The sequence below is a fragment of the Pseudopodoces humilis genome, chromosome 13 (assembly GCF_049639895.1).
Source record: "Pseudopodoces humilis isolate 2021_Gansu_Grassland_sample_001 chromosome 13, ASM4963989v1, whole genome shotgun sequence".
Classification (NCBI taxonomy): domain Eukaryota; kingdom Metazoa; phylum Chordata; class Aves; order Passeriformes; family Paridae; genus Pseudopodoces; species Pseudopodoces humilis.
Window position 1 is genome coordinate 3,559,903 of NC_142212.1, and position 15,373 is coordinate 3,575,275.

Consider the following 15,373-nt stretch of genomic DNA (forward strand, 5'->3'; position numbering starts at 1 on the left):
AGCAAATCAACAAAAAAAAACTCAAACAAAACCCTGAAACTCAAAAAAAAATAAAAAAAATAAAACCTTCAGTCTGGTGGTTGTTTCCAATAGGTTGTCCCACTCCTGTTGCCTACAAGGTACACACCCCCTGATTTTATTTCTGTGGAAAACAAGGTGAGTGCTCAGAGCAGAGCCCTGCCTGGACCCTGTATCCACACAGGAGCCCCTGGTTCCTGCCTGGCTGACAATTAGCCCCAGGGAGATAATCCCCTTACCAAACCCAGCCTGGACACTCCCCAAACTTTTATTCCAGACAACGAAAGTGAAAACTTTCCTCCTTGTTCTGGCCCTGTTTGGCAGCAGGATCTCTGTCCCACCTGTATAAAGGATCTCCATCCAATCCCTTTTTCACTCTGCTCAGAAGTGCAAGGCACAGGCAGCTTCTCACAGGCACAACATTCCCTCTTCCCAGCCTGAGAAAGAACATACACTGTGCTGTTCCACTAAGCCAAACCCAGGGGGGAGAATTGCTCTTAGGGTCAGAAAAAATGGAGTGAAACAGAAGCACTTTTAATAAAAATAAATGCTGTTTTTATTCCCTGCTAGAAAATTTCCTTCTCCTTGAAGGACAGAGTATTCTGTGACAAATGTTCTCATTCCTCTTTTATTTTTAATCCAAATTCCCAGCCGTGATTGGCCTCGGGTCACATGCTATTTGTTCTGCCTGAACATCCTCAGATGATGGTTGTGAGTCATGTTCTGAGAGAGGCTGCTCTGCACAAAACCGGAGTGGGACACACTCTGTCTGGGGCAGCAGCTCCAGAGAACCCCCTCTGTGTGCAGAGATTTGTGCACATCCTCCCCCAGCCATCACTCAGGGAGGATTGATGGGGCAGTGGCCTTGCCTGGCTGCTCACAGTGGAGAAAAGCTGTCCTGGCAGCAGAGGTAACCAGAGGGAAATCGCTCCTCCTGAGGTGCTGCAGGACAGCTCTGTAAACAGAGTCACCCTGGGAAGAATTACTGCCATCCTGCTGGAATCTCAGCAGTATTTGGATAAACAGCTTGAGAAATGCTGATCAGAGAAGAGCTGGGACTCCCTCGTGTTTCCACCAGCCCTCTGCAGCTCCTCTCCTGACTTCTGACTCTGCATTTTCACTCTGTTGCTCCAGCAGGCAGCTGGGTGACATCTAAACATCTCAAGTGGGCCAAGCTGCTCTGATCCCTGCATTTCTCCTCCTGCTTCCTCGTCTTGAAGGAAGCCTGTGAATTTTTGGTGGCTGATGACTCAGTGTCACTTTGCTTTATGGCAGCCTCTGGACAGGAAAAGCCTTTGCAGACACTGAAAAGTGAGCACCACTGAATTTCTGGCTGGATGCCACTGCTCTGCTCCTGAAGATGAGAACAGGAGCATTTACTCCATGAAATATTTGCTGGTTTTCCTAATTCAACAAAATGACAGCTCATTTTAAACTTCTTGTGCCATCCACATGGCCTCTGAGGCATTTTCCTGCAATCAGTGCTCTGATGTAGGGGAGCACAGAGTCCCTCATAATAAAGGATTTCTCTTTGGGACCATGGTGTGACCAGCAGGTTTTCCAGAGTGACAGAGGAGTTATGGGGAACATTTCCAGCCTGGTCCTGGATGTGGTTCCACATGTGCCACCCCAGCAGGTACACAAAGCTCTCCTGGAGTTTCTTTGACAGAGGCATTCCAGATATCCAAACCTCCAGATTTAATACCCTGGCTCTACCTCACAGCCACCCAGGAGCTGGGGAGACTCCATAGGAAGAATTTTCATGGTGTTTTCCCAAGGAGTAGCTCTAAGAAATGCAATCAGTGGGGTCAACAGCCTATTTCAGCTGCTTCTGCCATATTCCTCCAAGGATTTGAGAAGAATGGCTGGATTTATGGAATCATGCTCAGGTTATATCTAACCCATTTGTTTCCTCCTCTTTTAATACAGATGAGATGGATCAAATCTCTGGAGAATGAAGTCTGTTTACCTGCAGAACAGAGGGGTTCAGCAGCAAGGCTGCTTCAGATTGCCCTGCAGACACCAGCCTGGAAAGGCACTTTTAGGGCCCAGGTTAATCCAGAATTTGTAACCATTCCCTCCTGGTCCTGCTGAGCCTACTGACAACAGTGCTCAGTAAATTTCTGGTGCTTTGCTGGGAGAACAGGGTCACAACCAGGCTGTTTTCTGTAAATTTGGCTGTGCCATGCATCCAGCCCATCCTTCATCCCCTGGGCAATAATCAATAGTTTTGCTGCTGTGGAAGATTCTTTGGTTTGTGTCCAATATGTTTTGGTTTTTTTCAAGGAACATTTGTATGATTTTTTTTCCATGTAATTTTTTGTTGGTTGGTTGGTTGGTTGGTTGGAGGTGGTTTTTGTAGCATTTGTATGAAGCAGAAATAACAGCTGCCTCCTGAAGCCAGGCCAGCACCAGCCTATTTTCCAAGTTCTGGAATTATTCTAGTTTAACTCAGTACAATTTCTGAAATCCTTCTGCACTGAGCACAGCCCCTCTTGCATTTCCCAGCTCAGGCTCCTGTGGCAGCCCCAGACATTTGCACTGAATTTGGACCCTGAAGTTTTGTGTACCAGAAGCTGCAGATAACATCAGAGCTGAGCTGCTGCTGATTAGAGGTAATTATAGATTGGCCTGCTAATTTCTAGAGCAATTTTTAAGCTTTCACAGAAGAAGGAATGGAATCATTTCTTGTCTTAGCAAATGACAGCTATTTGTATGCAACTCTGTTAAGGACAGCTTTGCATCCAAATTAGTGCCTGGAACAGAGCCAGAGCTCTGAGGCAATCAGTGGGGATGGCAGGATGCTGGTGAGGGCACAAGTGACAAATGTCTCCTTTTTCCACTTTACCCAGCAGTTTAAACACACAGAATTGGAGTTGTCTCACTCTTCCAACCAACACAGGCACGGAAATCACTGTGCCCCTGACTCAGCAGAGGAGGGGAATTGCCTTTTGCAACTGCCCCCGCCAAGCACTGAGCCTGGACATCAAAATTAATCTTTTACAGGCACTTCTGGAAGTGAAACCTGTTGACCAAGAGCGTGCAGGGTCTTGTCACCACAGGGGTGACTCAGCACAGGAACAGTGTGGCAAAAAGGAAGTGATGGAGAAGCAGTGACAGAACTGTCAGGTGGCCACTTGTGCTGGTCACACCACATTTATGACAAAATTAAGCTCCTGGTGTGCTAATTTTAGCGGCCTGATTTGTTCTGGAATTGGATACAGAGTCCTTGTTAATGAAGAACCATCATGGAAGAAGCTGAATTAACTCCATGAAATATTTGCTGGTTTTCCTAATTCAACAAAATGACAACTCATTTTAAACTTCTTGTGCCATCCACATGGCCTCTGAGGCATTTTCCTGCAATCAGTGCTCTGATGTAGGAGAGCACAGAGTCCCTCATAATAAAGGATTTCTCTTTGGGACCATGACATTTCCCTTTTCACAAAGGAAAAATGCTAAATTAGCTAATACTGTTTTAAAAGATGATTAAGCTCCAAAAGAGGCTGTGCATGAAATAATAGCCAGGTTCTACTTTATCTGCTTATGCTAAAGTGGAAAATAAGTGGTGGCAGAATGATTCCTCCCTTCCTCCTGGTGCTTCTTTGGGAAAAGGGGACAAATCCTTCCTTGTGGGAAGGAGCAGAGGTGAAACAGAGCTGCTTCTGCTCCATCCACTGGAAGACCTGGAAGCCTCAGTTTAGCAAGCTTAGACTTCTGCTTCAGTCTTGAATTGAAATTCTTGGTGAATCCTGAACTTTTGTAGCCAAAACAAAACTCTGGGGACAGTCTTGGAATAATCCTCCAGCCACAGAAAACCGAGGGATAATTCTTGGCAGGACTCTCCTGCTCTTCATGAGAGCCTTTCCAATCCTCCTGCTTTATTAAACAGAGGAACTGCTCTGGATTCTCCTTCCTTCAAATCACAGCCCTCCACATCTCCGTGGAAGGGCTCCTTTATTCCCACAGCACCCAGGCTGTCCCATAAATCACACTTGTACAACAAATAGGATTAATTACGGACCCAGAAATATTCTTGCCCGCACTCCCACCCCTGCACGGCCCACAAAGCCCTGTGGCAATTAAAATATGTGGATTATGGGTTGCTTCCCCAGGGTCACTGGAAAGCTAAGGGCAGATGCTTGGAATCCTCTGGCTGTCAGGAATGCTGCTGCTCCTTTAGACATTAGTCCCAAATAAATAAATAATCTGAAGCCAAGTTGGTTTTTACTCTATTTTGAAACCTGATGTTGATGCAACAGGGCCTTGCAATAGAGCTGTTTGAAAAAGACAGTGAAAGTTTCACCTCAGGACCAGACAAAACCTCATGAATTTTGTTAACAGCAGGGGTTTGGTGCAGCTCCAAGCTGGGAAGACCTGCTTGTGCTATATCTGCCCTTGATGGCCCTCCCAGCTCTTGGGAATCACAGAAATCCCAGACTGGCACTGGGAATTCCAGCCCAGCCCCTCCCCACCCTCCCAGCCAGGAATTCCTTCCCAATATCCCATCCATCCCTGCCCTCTGGCACTGGGAACCATTCCCTGTGTCCTGTCCCTCCATCCCTTGACCCCAGTCCCTCTCCAGCTCTCCTGGAGCCCCTTCAGGCCCTGCAAGGAGCTCTGAGGTTTCCTTGGAGCCTTTTCGTCTCAGGTGAGCTCCATCAGCACTCCCAGCCTGTGAGTGAAGCTCAGTGACCAAATTTTCCATGTTGAGAGCTCAGAGAACATTCCCATGGGGAAGGACACGAGGGACTGGGTTTGCAAATGCAACTGGAAATTATGGAACAAAATTAAGACAAAAAAACTTTGGTCAAAAAGTCAAGGAACACTGAAAGACCATAAATCAGAACATCTTTTTTTTCCATGAAGTTCTGCTTCTTGGGATCTTAAAATGTACATTCTCAAACCTACTTTGTTTTTTAGGGTAAATTTTAAAGTACTTTAATTAAAGTCCCTTAATCTTCCTGAGGTGCCTCTTTCTCTCTCATTACAAGAGCTTCTCACAATTAGAGAAGGCCCTAAAGAGGAGTGAGGGGTTTGTCCTGCATGGAATTCCTGACGTTTCTCTCCCTGTTCTTTTCTCCAATCATTTCTCTTCCCTCAGAATATTCCCTCTCTCCTGGCAGCCATGTGAAGAGCAAATGGATGTTTCTGAGCCAGGAAGGGTAAAGGGACCAAGGGCTGGAATTGTGGCAGGGAAGGAGGGGAAAACTTCTGGGTAGCTTGACAAACACTGAATTGTTTCTTTATGGCAAGGAGCTCTTCTGAGATTTATCCTTCTATTTATGTTCAGCAATTCAGATCGAAGAAATACACAGTGGCAGATCTTTGAGCCTTGAAAGAAGCTTAAAAACATTTCATAAAGGCAGAGCAGGAGATGATTCAGATCAGGTTTGCTTTCAAAGTCCTCTGCGATTTTCTCAATTTTAGCAGAAGGGAGGAATTCACTTCAGCATCATCAGAAAATTTATGTTGAGGACATATTAATATTAATGATCAGTACAGACCTAAAGAGACCCAGCAATTTTACTGCTCTGTATGGGCTAAAAATCCTTTTTATCCCTTTCAACTCTTTTATGGCTGCAAAGATCGCAGCACTAGTTCCATAAAATGAACATTCTGGAGCCTTGACTGAAAAATCCTCTCCTGGAATTAGTGCTGTTGACATTGTTCCTGTGTTTTAAACAGGAACATTTTCCTTTGCAGCGTCTGCTTTGGTTTTTCAGAGCAGCTGATGCAGCTCCCTGCTTCCCTGAGGACTGGATTTACTCCAGTATGAGCTGGCTGCTACTGGAAATGCTGCAAACAGGTAGGAAATCACAACCACACACAGTTCCACGTCCTGAAAATGCCAGCAGGACATTTTACTGTCCCTGTCTGTCCCATGGCACTGCACAGACCAGCACTGCATATCTCAGAGGGGAGCTCGTGCTCTGGCACCTCCTTTTTGTTTTGGCTGTGCAAGGATAAGATCCAGCAGACTCCTGTTTTTCTTGTGGGATAACTTGGTATCTACTGCCTGCTTTCTTCACTGATAATTAGAATCTAACTGGGAAAAAATGCTGCCTCACAGAATGTCATGCACAGCCCACCCCTGAACTCTAATTCAGCAGCCTGGATTTGGACATCCTGTGGTGCAAATAGACGTTGTTATTATATCTAAAGCAGCAAAGTCCATATATTTAAGTTATTTCTGTGCACTGGCATGATTTAACATTGCAGCAACGTGACAGAGACTAAACAGTGGAGTTTGCCTTGAGTTTCTGATATGTGGAAGAACCAGTGGTGAGATTAAACTGCAGCAGTCTAAATCCCAGTGAGGGGCTCCAGATCTTCCCTAATTCTAAAAAACGAGAGGCAGAGCTCACCTGGGTGCCAGCCAGCCTTTCAGGGCTCTGTGTGGCTGTTCTGTACCCTCTGAACAGATCACACATGGCAAGGAGCAGCAGGGCTGCCACTGCAGGGAGGTCAGGGCACAATTCCAAAATCCATCTCGGTTTGTGGGGCACTGCTGGAAAGGGAGAAGTTCTCCTGCTGCATCCATGGCATCAAGGGGAGGGACTCTTCCCTCTGAAATTCAATGTAACCTGGCTATTTCTTGGTGAGCACGAGCTCAAACCCAGGCAGTTCAGGTCTGTTTGTCAAATGTCACTCATTTCTCCCACAGCCATGGTTCCCATTCTAGCAGAGAGGAGACTCTGCAGAACTGTGACATTTGACATTCATTTTTCACATCTTCCTTTGTAGCAGGAGGAAAAAAACTCACACTGCAGATTAGAACTACCTGGAGCCCAGTACAGTTTAGCAATTCCTAACTTTTTCTTTTTTTTTTTTTTTTTTTTTTGGCACATTTGGATACTTCAATTTGCCATCCATAAAAATCTGGATTTCCATGAGAAGACTTTGATTAAGAGTGCTTTAGAGAGCCTGTTCAGATTCCTGCTGCTTACCTCTGAGAGCAGAATATTCCTTATGGAGCAGGGAGGTTTATGGGGATTTTAAATGTGCATTATAGATACTTAATAGGATGAAGGAGTAAATTTGCATTTAGATGGATGCTACCATTGCTGTGAATACATAATCACTTTGAAATGAATTTTTGGATTTGGAAATTAATTTTAATGATTCTTAAAAGGAATTATGAAAAATAATAGGTCTTAAATAACACTGCTATTCTCCTTTAATATCAGAGTTAGTGCTATGGGAGTGACTTAATTCCTTTTTTGAAAATAGGGGAGTGAGTAACTGAGGTGTTCCTTGTCCAGTGCCTGTCAGGATGGGCAAAAGAATCCAGAATTTAGACTCTTAATCTGCCTAGACCCTGGTGCCTCTAAAAGCCTGCTGGAAAGGTGTCAGAAATGTGGCATTTTTGTGAAAGTCTGTGAGGAAAGTGTATAGACCTTGCACAAGAGCCAGTTGCTGGCTTATTTATTCCAAGTATCGGAATGCGACCGCGAGTCATTTTTTAATCAGCCGCTGCTCTCTCGGGGGGCTCGGACACCCATTGCAGGAATTGATGCAATCCTGCTCCAGTCTTGCAATGAGCTGTGGTCAGAGTTTGCAAGACTTTCCCTCAATTCCCATTTCTGCCATCAGGCTGTCACTGGGTAACCCTGCTGCTCGTGGAGATGGGATCCGGCACTCTCACGTCCCAATATTTCTGCCTGAATCCCGGGATATTGACTTTGTATGGGTTCTGTGCTGACTGACACATCACTGATGGGTCTTGGAGGACAATCACCACGTGTTTATGTGTATAAGAAATTACACCGACTACAGACATTGCAGAAACTTCTTGGCTGGTGAAGCCCGGCAGGTTTAGCTCAGGTTCTGGAGCACGGGGTCAGAGTTTCCCCTGCTCCTCCTATGTGCCCAAAATTGAAAGGTCCCAGAGGTCAGATTGGGCCCTCAAATCCATCAGTGCTGTGGTCCACGTGCCACGATGGCTTTGTGCAGGTGTCACTGGCTGAAACTCAGCAAACAATTCTGTCTGCAGGCTCAGGGCATGAGCTGGAACCAGCAGTTCCCTCTCTTGGAGTTGTGTTAGCTCTACAGTACGAGAAAAAACGAATAAAAATCCATTTTTTTAGCTGCTGAGCTGAGCTGAACAGAGGCCAGAGCTCTCCTGAAGCAGCAGCACTGAGAGCTGTCACATTTTCTGAGGGGAGCTGCACTTCATCTGAACCAAACAGAGTGGATCTCAGGGAGCTTCAGCGTGAGCCCGCTCCCTGTTCCAGCCCTGCTGAGAGCCAGGTGGCAGAGAGAGAATGTTCTGTCCCTTAATGGTGTGACAAACACTCCAGGCTGACCACCCCAGCACTGCTTGCACCATCAGAGTGTTGACTCAAGATGGGAACAGGAGGGAAAAGCTCAGCAGCAGCTGGAGTTTGCCAAACACCGGTGGGCACAAATACCTCCCCAGGAGAGGAAAACCAGTCATTTAAAAGCTGGGTCTCTTGGATCTCTCCATTTAAAAGAAGGCTACAGCCTGCTCAGAAAAACTGCACCAACAGCCCAGCAAGCCCCTGAAATAATCTGCATTTTCCACCTGGGTCTCAGGTTGTCATCTGGTGGGGTTAAACTCGCGGGGACAGACTTGCTGTGTCACACACCCACTGATACTTCACCTCTGAAAGGGCAGAGAGGGGGCTGTGCCCACCGCCCCCCAGCTTCCACAGGGAATAAAGGGATATTCCCCATGCCAGGCAGTTCTGCTGTCAGACCTGTACCAGGCAAGAAAATTAAATTCCTGCTCACTCTGAGTCTCACGCTACGGAATTCAGCCCCGGTAAAACCCTGAAGCTGCAGAACTGGGAGATGCTTTCAGGAAGATGAGAACAGGCTGGGGTGTGAGGAGCTTCAGAGCCTTGGCAGATGGGACTGCAGAGCCTTTTCTGACAGAAAATGAGCTGAGCCACAGGGAGATGAATGAGCTGACACCCAGAGTTCAAGTGTGGGGAAGTTTATTTGGCCTGCAAATGTCTTGATTTCCAGCCTGCTGTCTATACCCTTCTTGGGACTAAAAATAAATCTCCAGACACAGTAAAGAAAGACATTTGCTGGCACTTGGGCCTGATTTAAGAATTAAAAAAGAAGGAAACATTAGTTGCATTTCTGGAAAAAAGAAAGCACTTAATCAGCAAACCAGAGTTCCTTCGAAACATCGCTATAGTTAATTCTCCTTCCTTTTACTAAGCAGTCTTCCCCTTCAAGCTTCAATAATTATTTCTTTTCCCAACAAAAGACAGAAATAGTTTTAGAACAACTTTTACTAATGTATACTGTGGCATATCGTGCTTATAAAATCTTTTTAATCTGTAACCATTTAACTTTTCCTGGCAAGATAAATCCGGGGCGATAGAGATATTTTGTAAATACCACTCCAACTCAGCATCTGAGTCAGAGCAGATTATAAAGGGAAGTGGCATTTCAAGCAGAGCGGGGCTTGCAGGGCAGCAGGACACGTTAAGAAAGAATTTTAGGTTGAAGCAGAGTTGAGAGTTCAGGATGTTCTGCCTGGCACAGACGGCAGCTCCGTGCCCTGCACTCTGTGAGGGCACTTCTGAGGTCAGCAGCCCTCCCTGGGGGAAGTGAGTCAGCAGAAGCCTAAGTGATTTCAACACCTTTGGTATAAATTCCATAGATTAGTAATAGGAACTTTACAAAACTCCTGCTAATTCGGGACCTGTGAGACCTTCCACTGAGTAACTTTAAAAAATTTACAGGCACTGCCACAATATTTGCATTGCAGCAGCACCGGGGACTCGAGCAGGAGCAAGATTTTACTTTGCTGCATTTGAAAACAGCCCCTGCCCCACCAAAGGGTAGGGCAAGAACAAAGCCCTGGCTCTCTGAGTTCGCCTCTGGAAGTTTGGTGTCTGTGTCAGAGGTTTGCTGTGGGCCTCAGGGAAGATGCAGAAGCATCAGGTGGAGATCACACATCCTCCTCAGCTCACGTCCAGGGATGTGAGATGCTCCCAAAACCCACAAAAAGCCCCATAACACTGCCCATTCTTTCCAGCCTGCCTGTCCTTTACACAGCTTGGCAGATGGAAACAAGATTTCCCTGCTGTTTGCACTTCCTTTTATGAGTTATTTACTTTTTTTAACTTTTTTTTTTAATCTGGAGCCTGGGTTTGAGACACTCCTGTGCCCACAGTTCTGCTCCTGGGGAATCCAGACAGTGGCTGCTTGTGGCTTAGTCATTGTTTAAACAAACCCACAGCTCACCAGAGCTGTGTGAGGAGAACTGGCCTGCTTTATTCAGTTTATAGGTCTGTCCTCCAGAAATAAAACTCTCTTTTTGACACATTAGGCCCAAATTTGCCATAGTTACTGCATTTGCCACAATAAATTAGGCAGGCCAAAAGAAGTCCAAACACTTCTGTAAGAAGCTTTAAAGAGCTTTGAAAGCTCTTTGTCATTATTTGTTCCAGAGTCCAGTCCCAGGATCGTGTAATTAAAAATCAACCCTTCAGTTCCAGCCGTGTGACAATATCCAGAATATTGTCAGAATATTCTGAGCTGGGAAAGGCCCACGAGGATCATCAAGTGAGGATCCATAAACCCTCGACCCCAACATTCCCACAGCAAAAGCAGCAGAGCCCGACAGGTGGTGGGGAAATGGAAAAAGGGATTTAATCTGCACTGGAATTCAGAAGGTGCAGAGAGAGGTGAGGAGCAGTGCACAGGAAGGGCAGGGACAAATGAGCCAAGGAACTGCACAAAGAAGTGCAAATGAGACAACCAAGCCACCAGGAGCTGCTCCCTCGGTTTATGACAGTAATTGTTTGCCTTTGTGTGCTCATAAAGGCATTTCAAATAAACAGAACATTTCCTAGTATAGGCCATGGCACTGTTTTCTTCCTGGTAGAAGTTTCAAGAATACCAGAAAATATTAAGATGCTGACACGTGAAACTCAACAAAAGAGCAACAAGCCTTTTCCTGTTATTAAACAAACGGAAAGTAAATATTCCAGATTGGGATATATTCCATAAGAGGATGTTCTGGGTCCGGTTGCTTTGGGGTGATTTTTTTTGTATTTAAAAACATATATACCTTTGGCAACAATTTGGTTTGTTTCTTTCAGTTCTTAGAATGTGATGATTTGGGGGTTTTTCTTGGTTTGTTTGTTATTTTGTCCTTCTGACACATGAACCTAGACAGCATTTGGGATGAGCTCTGAGACACGTTTCAGGTAAAATCTGAGTTCCATAGGATTGGTCCTGTGCAGAAATCTTAAAGCATATTCCTGGATCAGGCATGGAATGGAGCAACACCAGATTTTCATTTTGTTATATAATAAAATAACTTATTCTGCTTCCTTAGCATTGTAAATGAGGTAAAAGTTTTGGAGCCAAACTCAGTTTTAGATGTTACACTCACAGCTATGGGAATTATAAATCACTGGAGCCTTGTTTGAATGTGGTCCTGGAAACTGCCTTAAAATGGTCTGCCACATCATATTCCCTAAAATTCTAAAATATTCTATCCCTTACATTTAGCAAACTGAAAAAGCCTGGGAAACCAGAAGAAAAACAGAAAATAAAAATAAAAATAAAAATAAAAATAAAAAATTAAAAAATTAAAAATAAAAATTAAAAATAAAAATAAAAATAAAAATAAAAAATAAAAAATAAAATAAAAATAAAAAATTTAAAAGTAAGATAAAAAATAAACATAAACATAAACATAAAAATTAAAATTAAAATTAAAATTAAAATTAAAATTAAAATTAAAATTAAAATTAAATCTGCTGGGTTATTCCTAGAACAGAATTTGGTAATCTTAAATAAGGCCTTGTTTTCAGCTCCCTGGAATTCCCTCACATCTGAATGAAATTACTGCTCTCTGACCTCTTATTAATGAATGGGGTTGCAAATCAGAAAAACAAGCAGTGAGAAGTTCATGAATAAATGGGCCCAAAGGCTGCTACCTACAGTCTGTTTAAAACTGGGAGCACAAAAAAGTCCATGGGCTCACAAAACTCTGCCTTCCAGCATCCATTAGATACCCAGGAAAAGAAGGCAATATAAATAAATTTATAAATTTAAGGTAAATATTAGGCATCAATATTTGAAGAGAAATGTAATGAGCAAAGCAGTTATTTGACAATTAGGCTGGTGTTTCTAAAAATCTGAGCTGCTGCTTTAGGGCTCTGCACTGCCCTGAATGCAAAAAAGGGCCATGCAGAGAAAAACTGGAAGTCAAACAAAAAAGATTTTTTTAAAAAAACACTAAAAATCTGGGAAGCTTTTTCTATATGTTTCTGCAAGTTAATACAAAGCACTTAATAATTCGAAAAACATTAGAAAAAGCAAGAGAAGCAATAATCAATACCTGAAAGGTCTGCCAGCCCTTATAGGACTGGTTTGAGTGTCTAAGATGTGCTATTTAAAGGTGGTTTTTGAGTGTTTTGTGCCTTTTTAGAGGCAGGCCCAGGTGCATACTTGACTGATATGAAAATCTATCTCCCATTTACATCTTGCAGTGGAGCAGAACAATTGCTCTGCATTTTGCACAGGGTTGAGTGGAGCCCTAAATGAAAATTGCTGAAACATGGACACCTAGTGGAGACATGCAGCTCTTGCTGTGCTCTTTCCAACTGAAATACACACCAAAAAAATGAACTTTTACTGCTCATCTTGCTGGAACCTGGAGTTCTGTGCCCAGCCCAGTGCTGAGCCACACGAGGTGAAGGTGATGGAGTCAGGATTTGGCCAAGCAGAAGCTTTGCCTCATTGAACAGCTCACCCAGGGGACTGATGGAGCAGAAAAACTAATGACCCACGCAGAAACAAATGGTTCTTCAGCAAAAGGTAAATAAACCTGGGACTGGAGCTCCAGGGCTGGGTGAAAATCAGGGGGTTTAAGTGCCCTTAATTCCCCCTGGAATGGCCAGCTCAGAGCTTTTGCATTTGTTTCCAGGGGGAGAAGGAAAGCAGTGGCTCTGGGGAGGCTGGATGCAGAGAAAATTAATGTTCACAGCATTTTCAAAAGCATCTAGAACAGAAATTGAGGGCAAGGAGTGCCTGTGATGCCCTCAGAGAGCCCTGATGGGATGGATCCTACAAGAATTCCACATCCAAGTGTGTTTAACCTCCAAGAACACACCATCACTGTCCGTGTCTGAAGTAAATATACTCATGACATACTCACCTCTAAAATCCTCTTTTCTCATGCTGTTCCCTTCACTGCCATCCACCTCAGGATTGCTGCTATTATGAGATTCCTCACTGGGTTGATGCTTGGCCAATATTTGACTTGTCTTTTTTTGTCTCCTGTGAAAACCATCTGAAACTAAGCAGAAACTAACCTTGATTTATTTCTTTAATAAACAGAATTAAGATGCTGCATGCTAATAAAAATGAAAAGTATTCCCTAGTTGTTTTGGTTTTGGTTTGTTTTTTTTTTTAAAGTTTCCAAAAACAGTCCTATATCTCTGTCAAAGTTAATGCAACCAGAATTTCCATGGGAATTTCTGTCATTCTGGGGAAAATGGAACTGGCTAATGTAAATAACTACAGCCCATCCTCCCACTGCTGTCCACATCACCTTGTGAGAAAGAAAAGGGCTTTATTCAGAAAGGAGACCATCATCACGGGGGTTTTGTGGGTTACAACTCGGATGGGATAACAAAATTTTACAGGAACATTCTGTCAAAGCCAGACAGAAATTATTACAATGACAAATCATGACCTGAATTTCATGGGATTCCATGCAAAACCCTTTTCTTTTTTGGCACGGATTCCAAAATTACCTAAAGACACTGCAAGAACAGATCATTCTTTTATGATTTTATGAGTAGCTTTCTACATGGGTAAACAGTTTTACAGGCTGACATTTCTGTTTCTTTTAATAAGCCGAAGCATGTAAAATATGTATTTAAGGAGTACCTGGCCTGTATGTTTTGGCTGAGGTAGGACTGAGAATTAACTCCCAACTGCCTCTAAAATCCCCAAACACTCAAAAAACCACTTTGGATAACAAAACTCCCCTGTACCTTCCTGCACATGGCAACTCCATTTTCCCAGGGATAGAAACTTCATAGCACAGTAACTAGTTAATATGAGCTGCTAAATATTAGTTCATTTAATATAAAATGAGCTCCTATTTTATAAATTTCTTCCAAATGTTTCCAGCTGGGCTTTGCAGTGGCACAGTGCTTGTGGAAGGACACAAACCACAAGCAGGCTGAGAGCACAGCATTGCAAACCTTGTGCAGATTTTGAAGGAAATCGCCTCTTGTGTGGCCACAGGAGGAGCTCAGTGAGCCTGGCAGGGAGATCATGTCTTGCCACTGGGACTGGTTTTCAGCTCTACTCCTCCACCAGGGCCTGAGAAATCCCACGACAGCACAGAGCAGGAGCATCTTCCCCCTGGAAAGGCACTGGGAGCTCAGAGGGAGTTCTGTGGATGCACTGGGTCTGACATGGATGCCATAATATATCCATATTTATATCCATAGAGCTTGGGATGGCAGTGCAAACAATGGGACATTGAGAGTCAGGCAGCACAGCTGAAAGCCAGGCAGCAAAGGCAACTGTGCCAGGGTTGAAGGGTTACAGCCATGGGGATTTAGGGAAGAGTCAGGAAGCTGACATTGGCTCAGACCTTAATTTAATAATGCAATAAATCAGCAGAGTATCAAGAAATAGTAAGCAACTGAATACTTTGAGTTAGGAGCAATGAATCAGGCAGAGACAACACGGAATTCTCTGTTCCCATCCTGCCATTCCCGAGCCCAGGGACTGGAGGGCAGAGGGGGAGAGCTGAGGGATGACTCTGCAGGAGCTCGCACTCTGCCGCACTGCAGGCACAGCAGCAACGCTCCGGGAAGGGAAAACAAATCCTGAAAACTCCCAGGAAAGGGATCTCCAGTGCTTTCAGTGCAGCCCTGTGTCTCAGGCAGGATTAGCTTTATTTGTACTGTTCCTGAAGGATGTTTGTTTAACCTGCTCTGAGAAGTCCCAGTGACGGACACGGTACAATCCTCAGCTCACTCACGGATACAATATAATTTTGCAATATATTTTGCTCTTCCCATATTCCAGTGGTCCTGCAGGACAGTGCAGGTCTGTTTTGTGCATTTTGCCATTTCTAGACTGGGCTGTTTCAGCCTTGTCCCTCTCTCTTGGTCTCCTGACAGCGGTGTGGCATTCCTGACTCGCTGGGATCCACCGTGACCCCCAGGGCTGCAGTCCAGAGCTGCTCATCTGCTGCCTCATCACAAACAGGGAGCCTGCAGACATTTGTGACAGTGTCTGTACAATTATTGATAGATAACAGAAATGTGACTCATCTAAAACCTGTCCTTCAGACAGCAAGTTCTAGCTGCAGCACGATCTGGGCTTA